The sequence below is a fragment of the Accipiter gentilis genome, chromosome 2, assembly GCF_929443795.1.
Source record: "Accipiter gentilis chromosome 2, bAccGen1.1, whole genome shotgun sequence".
Classification (NCBI taxonomy): Eukaryota; Metazoa; Chordata; class Aves; order Accipitriformes; family Accipitridae; genus Astur; species Astur gentilis.
In genome coordinates this window covers 41,143,976-41,153,659 of record NC_064881.1, presented here as the reverse complement: position 1 = coordinate 41,153,659, position 9,684 = coordinate 41,143,976, and the positions used below count along the sequence as shown (strand labels likewise).

The window sequence follows — 9,684 nt, the reverse complement described above, 5'->3', positions numbered from 1 at the left end:
GTGACACTGTGACTTTATAACAGTTTCATACTGGTGTGACTGTTTATGTCAGCTAGCTGACAGTGGCATCAAACTGGTATACTCTAATAAAGAATGACCTAATAGAAAAGACGCCAGTAAGTATGGGGAAAATCATACACCGGCAACGTAAACAGTGGCATACAGCAGTTAAGGGAGCTGTTGTAGGCTCTACCTTCACCCCGTTACTGGTATCCAACCAGAAATCATATGACCATTTACTAGAGTCAGATTTTGTTATGGTCATAGAAGAAGGGAAAGGAGGTCCTCCTCCATTTTGTGCACCAGGACACAATGTGTCTTTGTTGCTGATGGTCATCATAACACAGGATGACAGCACAGTAATGAGTTTGAAGCACAGACAACCCTGCTTATGGTGCAATTCAAAACCATTTAAGGCCATGGTGGCCAGATGTCCCTGCATGGTCCTCATCTTCCTATTTCTCTAGCCCAGGGGCATGCATCTCCTCTTTAAAGGTGCTTTCCACACCTTCATGCTCCATCACTATTTATTGCAAGTGAAGGCTCAGAAGTGTTGGCCTGGAAAGTGCTCTCAGTCAGACATGGCTGAGTGCGTATCCTTGAAGTGTGTTTCTCAGCTATCACACTTCCTTCTTGGTGTGGAAAGTGCAAAACAGCTCTCAGGAGCCGAACTATAAACTTTCATGAGCTCATCAGCCACTCCACTAACTCTTACCTTCTTTCCAAATACAGGTCAAGGTCCTGTGCCAAAAGTCCCTTTTGTTTGCAACTCAGTGCTATTTAAGTTGGAAAGGGAGGACAGAGGGGTATCCACACTATAATATATGTTGCTGAAGAAAAGGGTATGAGATGAACTCAACAAAGACTCAAACATTCCCAGCCTCATGCTAGCATGAGGTTTTATTAGTACAAGGAGAATTTAAATTGGGAAGACTCAGAAGTTCTAAATGAAATGTTAAATAAAGGATGTGAAAGCCAATCTCTCTTGTGCAGTATGTTCCTGCATGGTATGTCCTTTCCTCATATTTGCTCTGTATTCCATCATTTTTCAGCACTCTCTTAGCTTGAATAAGAGTCACACAATCTTCTCTGTGTCCCTAGGAAAATTTCCTCCTCACAATCCATTTGGCCCAAAAGAGTGCCCCTTCTCCTGAAGGCTTTCCAGTGCTCCAGGAACATTAAGGCAAATAGGAAATAGAAAACCCCACCGCTGCAGGCAGCACCATCTTCATCAAAGCATCCAGAACACGGTACCTGCACAGGAGGCTGCAAAACAGCATGTGAAACAGCTACAGCAAACGTGGCAATACCTTCTTTCTAATAGCACCTTCACATCATTTTAAAGGACTGTAGCCAGCTATTTCAGAGGTAGCTGAAGGACCACTTTCCTGGGTTCAGTACAGAAATTGAGATAATTTTACATTTTACATGATGATGAAGCTCAGATATGTTGCCCATTTGCAGTGATTTAGAAGTCACTAGGCAGGAATGGACACCACTTATATGTGCTTGTCAGAGACAAATAAAGCTTGCTCTTAAGGAAAGAGAATTACCTAAGTCACATAATTTCATAGTAGTTTCTGCTACATATGCAGGTAATTACTACTTCTCAGCTGACCTGTAGTAACTTGTTTAGACCATGGTAACTTGATCACACATCTAGGTCTTTACACAGCATAAGAAGTATGAAAAGGCTTGTAATCCTTGCTGGTATAAAAGTGAGGAAAAACTACAGAAGTCACTAACACAAACATTCAGGAGAAGTATTGAAATTTTACTCACTCTCTCATTGTTCCCCAAGCAGGAGCCTTGCAATGACTACATCAGGATGAAATTAGGAATTTGGAAATTGTACAGTGAGTTTTTCAGAGAAAAAATGAGATGACGAGAGAGATGGATAAGATCCAGTGCTATTAGACAGTAAAATAGGATCTGCAAACATATAGCTCTGTAAAATAAACATTGAGAGTGTCTGAAAATATATGTGGCCAAATTAGACCCATTGGCTAAGCACTGAAGGAAGTTTAATACAGATAAATTATTCTTTCAGAAGACAGGCTTCAGTAAACAGGTATACTTACAACTAATTAAAAATCCAGTTACACAAGATAAAAACAAATAGAAAAAAACCTACTACTATTCACTCAAACAGGCTCTGCAGAGCTGAAACGATGCCCGTTATGGAGGCTATCTGAATGCTGTCAGTGTAAGCAGTGTGCCATGTCCTAGAATGGATCCCATTGCTCCTCAGTTCCTACCTCTTTCCAGATGTTCCCCTGACTGCTCCTTCTGGCATGCTGTAAGGCAGCATTCACTCTCTGCACTTTGTCTTGTGTGCAGCCACGGTGAGCATCACCCAAAGTACCCCTTCGCGCTTTGCCTCCTGCCCAGCTCACCCTGATGACCCAGCAAGCGGGGCAGTGGGCTGTAAGCTTAGCTTGTCTATAGGAAACTTTATGGGCAGGTGACTTTAGGTGGAGGCAGCACTGTGTTAAAATAATATTGCTCCTGATAAATAAGCTGGTAGGTAATTCAGAATTGTTTGGAGTATTTGCCTGATGTTGCACTGGGCCATGTCACTCAGGTGCCACAGCACACCTCAGGAGGCAGGTCCATCCCTGCCTCTAAGGAGTTTTCTGCCTGGATGAGGCTGAATGAAGGTGGTAATGCCCAAGCAGAGAAGTTGACATGGAGGTAGGAAAATGTGGCCACTTCTCAGGTTGACTCCTTTCTTCAACTCTGAAGCAAAAGGGCAAGCATCTACTTGTGGCAGGTTGGAAACAGCTTACAGACAAGTTTTCAAATAGACTGGACATATTTTAACAGCAAGGATAACTAATACCTGGTACAACGTATCAAGGCTACTGGTGAATCCTCCCCATGTGGGAATTTTTTTAAATCAAGGTTTTTGTAAGGGGCAGGCAAGGATTCAAAGAAGAATTCTGTTCGAGTGGACAGGGACCCACCAGCTATCCTCGCTGGTCCTTTTGGGCCCTCCCGGCCATCAAATCCAAGAAGCTGCTTAACATATTAATGGCAGAAGCTCCAAGATTGTGGCTCGAGTGTGGTGTCAGAAGAGCTGAAGATTCCCCTGCAGCCCGTGGGGAAGACCCTGGTGAGGCAGGCTGTCCCCCTGCAGCCCATGGAGGTCCACGGTGGAGCAGATCTCCACCTGCAGCTCATGGAGGACCCCACGCCAGAGCAGGTGGGTTTCCAAAGGAGGCTGTGACCCCATGGGAACCCCGTGCTGGAGCAGGCTCCTGGCAGGATCTGCGGATCTGTGGAGAGAGGACCCCACTCTGGAGCAGGTTTTCTGGCAGGACTTGTGACCCCGTGGGGGACCCGCGTTGGAGCAGTGTGCTCCTGAAGGACTGCACACCGTGGAAAGGGCTAACATGAAGTTTTCAGGGCACTCCCAGTAGAAAGGCAGGTGGGTTCAGACTGGTTGCTGACAGGTGGAGTGGCTTGCAGAAATATTCCTTTGACCCCCAAAACTCCACCCAAAAGTTCAGTCCTCGAATCCCATCCTTCCAGCTGCTCACATCATTCTGGCATTTGAGATAAAGTTTTTTCTTCTCTAGGGACATGTCAAAGTTAGCCTCCTCCCTCCTTTCCTAGTTTTCTCTCTCTTTATTTTATTTAAAGTTCCACTTTGAGATGTTGTTTTCTCCAGGACAATCTACGGCTCCATCTGGCTGCGCCGTTTGACTAAACTTCAAAATGAAACACACTAGGCTGGAAATGACTTCCAGGCTCTCCAAGAATCAGGTGGCTCCAGCGCATTCAGGGGACTCTGGCTAGGACTGAGTCAGCAGAAGCACCCGCGATTCTTCCTGGGGGGAGTGCAGCTGCAAAGCAGAACACAAAAACAAAAACACCAACAATAAAAGCTTCCATGTCAGCCAGCTGACTAATAGGAACATTTCCACAGCACAGAGGACACTCTGCCCTCATTTAGAGTGTCCAAGAAATGTGATATTCAGCAGGTCTCCGTAACTACCATGTAATACCTTTGCTGCTTGGTGTTGTTTTAAAGACAAATGAGTAGGTTTTTGCTGTTACAATTAAAAAGAGGTCCTTAAAAGTGTGGGAAAATTGTATCTTTTCCTCTGAATTTGCAGAGAGCCTGAAAGCCAACCTTTGACATGTACAAGCAGGTCCTTTTTTTAGTTAAGTTTAACTCAGATACCTCGATGACTCTAATGAACTTTTGAGTCCCTAAGGGGAATCATGTCATGAAGACCGACACAAGTGAACAGCATTTGGTCTTGATGCCTTGAGAAGAGGAAACCCAGGTGAAACTTCTCTTTTCTTACCACTGAGTACTGCCACTCAGCTTGCCAACAGAAATATTATTGCCAAAAGAGACAGAGTTGCCACAGGACAGCTCATGCCCCCAGAGACTTCAAATCAAACCTAGAAGTTCCTCTGAGCTAAATCCATACTGGTGTGTGAATAGCCTGACTTTTTGGACATAGGCTCAACTTTGCCTCTTTGTCCCCACTTCTTGCTGGGGGCATCTTACTGCCCCTTTTCTTTTCTTGAGGAATTCTGGGGGGAAATGTGTATGCTTAGCTCTCTGTTTCTTTCCAGAAGCAGAGTAACTCTGCTAAGGCATCATCCTTTCCTGCCTCCTTCTTGATCTGCCCAAAGGCCAGGCAGCCAATCACCAAGTACACAGATTCATCTTGGACCACCGCATGGACGAGTACTTCATTCTCCAATGGCAGTAGTCAGAAAATGCTCATATAAATCCAATTATTTTTCCTCCAAAGCATCTGAAAGCCCCAGCACCTATTCACCAGACTAAAATTTCATATCACATTTCATTATTTCTCCCATGAGAAAAAAACCACCAACTGTTATGGGTGTCATAATTCCTGTAATTCCCAGTGAAGATCATCAATAAGTCAGTGGAACTCATGAAAAAATACATATTAATAAAATCATTGGGCTAACCAGGCTGTTGGCTTGCTCTGTCCAGAGAAAAAAGAGATTTCTGTGTCTGTCTCCTCACAAAACATGTTTTGGCTTCACCTGAGCTGATATCATAAACTACAGGGTAAGCCACTGCAATGATGAGAATAAACAGTAGATCCAAAGGACTTAGGACTGCAAGTGTTTTGACTCTCCTCTGTATTGCTAAAACAATGCAATTTCTTAAAGCATAAATTCTTTTACTGTGTCATTAGCAAAACTAAAATTTATTGACTGTCATAGGACTATCTGCTATTCTGCATGTTACGTGCAGTAGAACTGAAAATATTTCAAAATACATGTCTCTGGATTAAATTCCTTTGTGTTGTATTTCAATAAGAATATTTAATTATTTACTGTTCATACTATATTCTGGATGTTGTTAGCAGAATAATAGCACATATTCAGGCTCCTCTGAGCTGTATCTGTCCCAAAATCCATTGATGGCACTGTGTGTTCTTTGGTCGCAGTTACAGAACTGTACAATAAATTACTTGGTTGTAGAAAACAAGCAAGTTAGCCTACTGCCTAAGTTTGAAGTGGGTGAGAAAAAAACAAGGCTGCAGCACAAATGTTTGTTCAGCTCCCATGGTTTTTAAAAACATCGACCTAAAAATGAGGCGTTTGCACTGGAAACAACAGCCAAACCCCACAACAGAACACAGCATACATAGCGGTCAGACTGCGTATCGCTTTCTTGCGAGGTCATAACTGCAGACTGAGGGAGCCAACATCTGTAATGCAAGATAGATCCCTTGAAACACAAATGGCTTTGGCATATTTTAGGAAGAGAGAGACATCTCCTGGATGAACTGTAAATTTGCTATTCACTCTTCTGTACACTTAATAACACATGAAGAAAGTTGCAATTATCTGCAACATAGTGGTATGCTAGGTAAGAGAAATTGTCCTCATTCCATATCTTATAATTTCAGATTAATTTAAAAGTACTGTGTCATTGATATCAAGGGCAAAATAACAGTGTGTCTACTAAGAAAAGGAAAACAAACTTTAGGAGCATGGCCTTAGTACCCAGTGATAAGACAGGGAATTAAAATGTGTTTTTTTCCAGACCTTTCTTTTATAAACTCATTTCACTGCTTAAACTCCAAAATCCTCTTATGCGTCTGTAACTTCTTAGATTACCAGCCACATCATATTGCTATTGCTTAGAGCTAAGTTGGTTTCCCCTTTTATTCAGAATAAAATTTATTATGCCGTATTATGCATTGCTTCTCATCTTTCCAGTACCTCACCAGTTTCATGAGATGCAGAAAATGAGTACAAAATCTATTACTACGTTTTCTATTAGTAGCAATTCCAAAGGTGATATGTGAAGTGTTAGCTATGCAGTTCTCTAAATAGTATCAGATTGCCTGAGTGTGAAGTCTCTGGCTATTGCTCTTTCAGAAGAAGAATAGCCAGTGTAGTTCATCTTTATGGTATATTTTTGTTCCTCACAAGGAATTTCCTAGATAAATTCTCAGTGACACAGAAGCTAAATCACACATTTGATACAGAGGTAAGGTTGTTATACCTTATCCAGTTTTCACTGGATATTTTGTTTCCTGGTGTTATGTTAAGATAAAAAAATAAAATCAACTTTCTAAGTTTATCAGCAGTTCCTCTTAGAGGAATAGAAGGGAAACAGAACCAGTAGACTTTCTGTTGCACAGTGAACAAATGCCTTCTTCTGTGACTGACTGCCCCAAGAATCTCATATGGATCCTTGAAAGGAAATCCTAGGTCCATGCCCTGTCTGAATTGCCTGGTCTCATGGCCAGCATTACTGCAGAATATGAAGGCAATATTAACATTAGGTCTGGAGACAACCAAGGAGCAACAGGGAGAAGTTTTACAGCTGTGTGTGGTGATTACTGCAGCATTTCCAGAGGTTTACACTGGAAAAAATGAACAGCCAAAGACAGATGGACAATGAATGGAAAGTCATCACTGATCAGTTGTGGACAGCAAGGACTTGCACCCAGATCCCTCCCACCAGGCTTTAGATACAGAATTGAGATGCTGCACTTAAGGACCCTCAAAATTCAAGCTATCATTGTAGGCAAGGGAGACAGAGACATGGAGACAGAGACATGATTCAGCCTATCTATGTACCAACTTGTCTCCCTGAGGTGCACTGGTGTGTTCAATCATCCTCCATTGACACCCCCTTGCCTTCACTGGGGATGTAGCCTGGGAATCCTCCTTCTGCATTAAGATACTTCAATTACACATCTAAATCAAAGTATGATATATCTCAGCTTTTGCTATCAATCCAGGAAAAAAGGCACACAAAATGCAGTGGCAGTAACAGCTGCAAACAAAAAGCTATCGCATCTTTCTTTGACGTTTAGGTTGATTTTAATGTTTCTTTATACTGCCAGGTGATACCATTCCTTCACCTCAAAAAGCATTCCCTAAAGCCAATGATTAGGTAAAAACATGGTAAGACTAATGCAGTGCTAGTCATACCACTCATCAGACCTGAGTGAATCTGGATTCTAGATGTTTAATGTATGAAGCTGTTTGCAGCGAGTTCACAATATCATAGTGGGAATAATTTCTTAAGTAACAGCCTATTTTTCCAAGTGCTTTCAAATGTATGTGCAGTCTCAGATTGCTTTGAAATTTTCTGTACCTAATCAAACTTCCAGTTAGGCTTCACAGCCTTGATTTGTTTTTTTCAATGACTTCCCAAGATACATTACCCTCTCAACCTATTGGATATCAGTTTCCTGCTTATGGCTTAAATCTCTGCAGTTTAATCACCCCCTAAGCTTTGATCTTGGCACTCACTGCCACTCAGCAAAAGAAATATTTAAAAGGTCATAAATGCATTGGTTGCAGAAGATGACTTTCCAGTACCTCTTCGTACAAATTGACATGACAGAACCAAGACAGTTTGTGAGACACTGATTTCAAGGTGGTGTGTTGCAGCCTCTGAAAATTATATCTATCTGTGAACTGACAGTACAATTCCTACTCTGCCTGTATCTGCATCCTTGTAAATTCTGGCCCTGGATACACCCAAGCTGATACACCCAAGCAAGGGACTCAGGCTAGACCCAGCTGCCTGCTTGTCACCCAGGGTCCTGAAAAACCCCTTTCTTCTAGCCCTGTATGCAAAACCAGGCTTCAACACAGCAAGGCCATGCTGTGGAACACCAATGAGACATATAATCCTTTTAAGAAGCTCTTGGTCCTACTGATTCCATTACCTTGCTGCCATTAGTAAACAGGGGATTTACCCTCATTTTAGAGAATCCCAGAATCACAAAATGCTTGAGGTTGGAAGGGACTTCTGGAGTTCATCTAGTCCAATCCCTTGCTCCAGCAGGGCTACCTAAAGCAGGTTGCCCAGGACCATGTCCAGATGGCATTTCAGTATCTCTGAAGGTGGAGACTCTACAAGTTCCATTTATTGGTTTTGAAATAAGAGGTTATTTTAGCAAGGACTGTTTCCATGTTTATGACCTCAGGAACATCTGTACCAGCACAGCTGAGAGGGCAGTTAATTGCAACAGGGAGAGAAAGACAGTAATGTGTAGCCAGTAGGCAGGAACTTTTAAAGCTAGCTTTTTCCCCAGCGTGTTATTTAGCTACACTATGAGTCTGAATGGGAGCCAAGTTCCTGAAAACAACAAACACACCCTCTGTCCAGGTACAGAGGTGGAGTTACACAGAGAAAAATGTGTATCTAGGAGCCTCCAGCATGCATTCAGCCTGTTGGTACTGCAGGCTGTGACCCTAAGCATTTCTAGAGGTAAGAGAGATGATGGGAGCATCTTGGGAGGGAAGGAGTCAAACTCAGGAGGGACTATTCTTTGGGCGCAGTGGCTGGAATGAGCAGGCACCAAGAAATCTCTCTGTCAGTATGCCTTAGCTCTTCTTCCCACCTCAGTCTCCCTAAGAATCCTCCTGAAAGAAGAGGACTTGGAAAGGAAAAAGAAAGCCCAGGGCAGAGGTGGGGAGTAGGAACGGAGTATCTAGTCCTAGCCCTTCCCCTCTTTGTTGCTGATGCCATCAAAAAGACTAGCTTCCCTTGCAGCCTGTCAGGTAGAACATGAAGCAAGAAGGACTCCTCCTATGAATCACAGTAAATTCTTCTGACCCCTCCTCCCCATCCAGTTTTTTGCAGCTTTCCAGTATATGCCCTTTCAATGAAATTAACATCATTTTTATACCAAGAGCAAGGTACATCTATCTTTGATGCACAAAGTAACTAGTAGTTTTACGTATACTTTACTGTGGGGAAAAACCCAAAAGACTGACTCATTCCAAGAGTAGGCAGAGCTGAGGCCATACATCAGGGCAATCGTACTGTAACTCTACCTTTTTGGTTTTCATGAGCTTGAAATCATGACCTGGCAGAGCACAAGGCAGCATGAGGAAGTACAAGGCCAGTATAACTCCTGGCTATGTGATATAGCAGCTGTTACTGAGTGTGACGGAAAAGGACTTAACTACAAGGTTCAAGCAAACGACTTATTTGAACTTCACTTACAGACTTAACACGCCACTATTGCAGGTTTTACAGATACAATGGAGGAATGCACTATTGCAATTTTTAAGGCAAGAGTAGTACATTATTACAACCACAAGCGATTCACAGACAACCACAAATGCATTTACAAACTTAAAGCATAAACAATATTCACTTACGCCTCCAGGTAAGCACTCTCAATCCCAGGGAAGGTACCTTGA

The 9,684-nt window shown here is 42.6% G+C and overlaps 1 long non-coding RNA gene across 3 annotated transcripts in view; it reads right to left on the bottom strand.

The window, feature by feature from the left end:
- Positions 1-1,574: 1,574 nt before the first annotated feature.
- Positions 1,575-9,684, bottom strand: part of LOC126049149 (uncharacterized) — a 54,715-nt gene continuing 46,605 nt past the window's right edge. For all 3 annotated transcript variants that reach the window (XR_007509118.1, XR_007509116.1, XR_007509117.1), the window contains one exon: positions 1,575-3,848. This is a non-coding gene — a long non-coding RNA (uncharacterized LOC126049149). The remainder of the gene's footprint in view (positions 3,849-9,684) is intronic.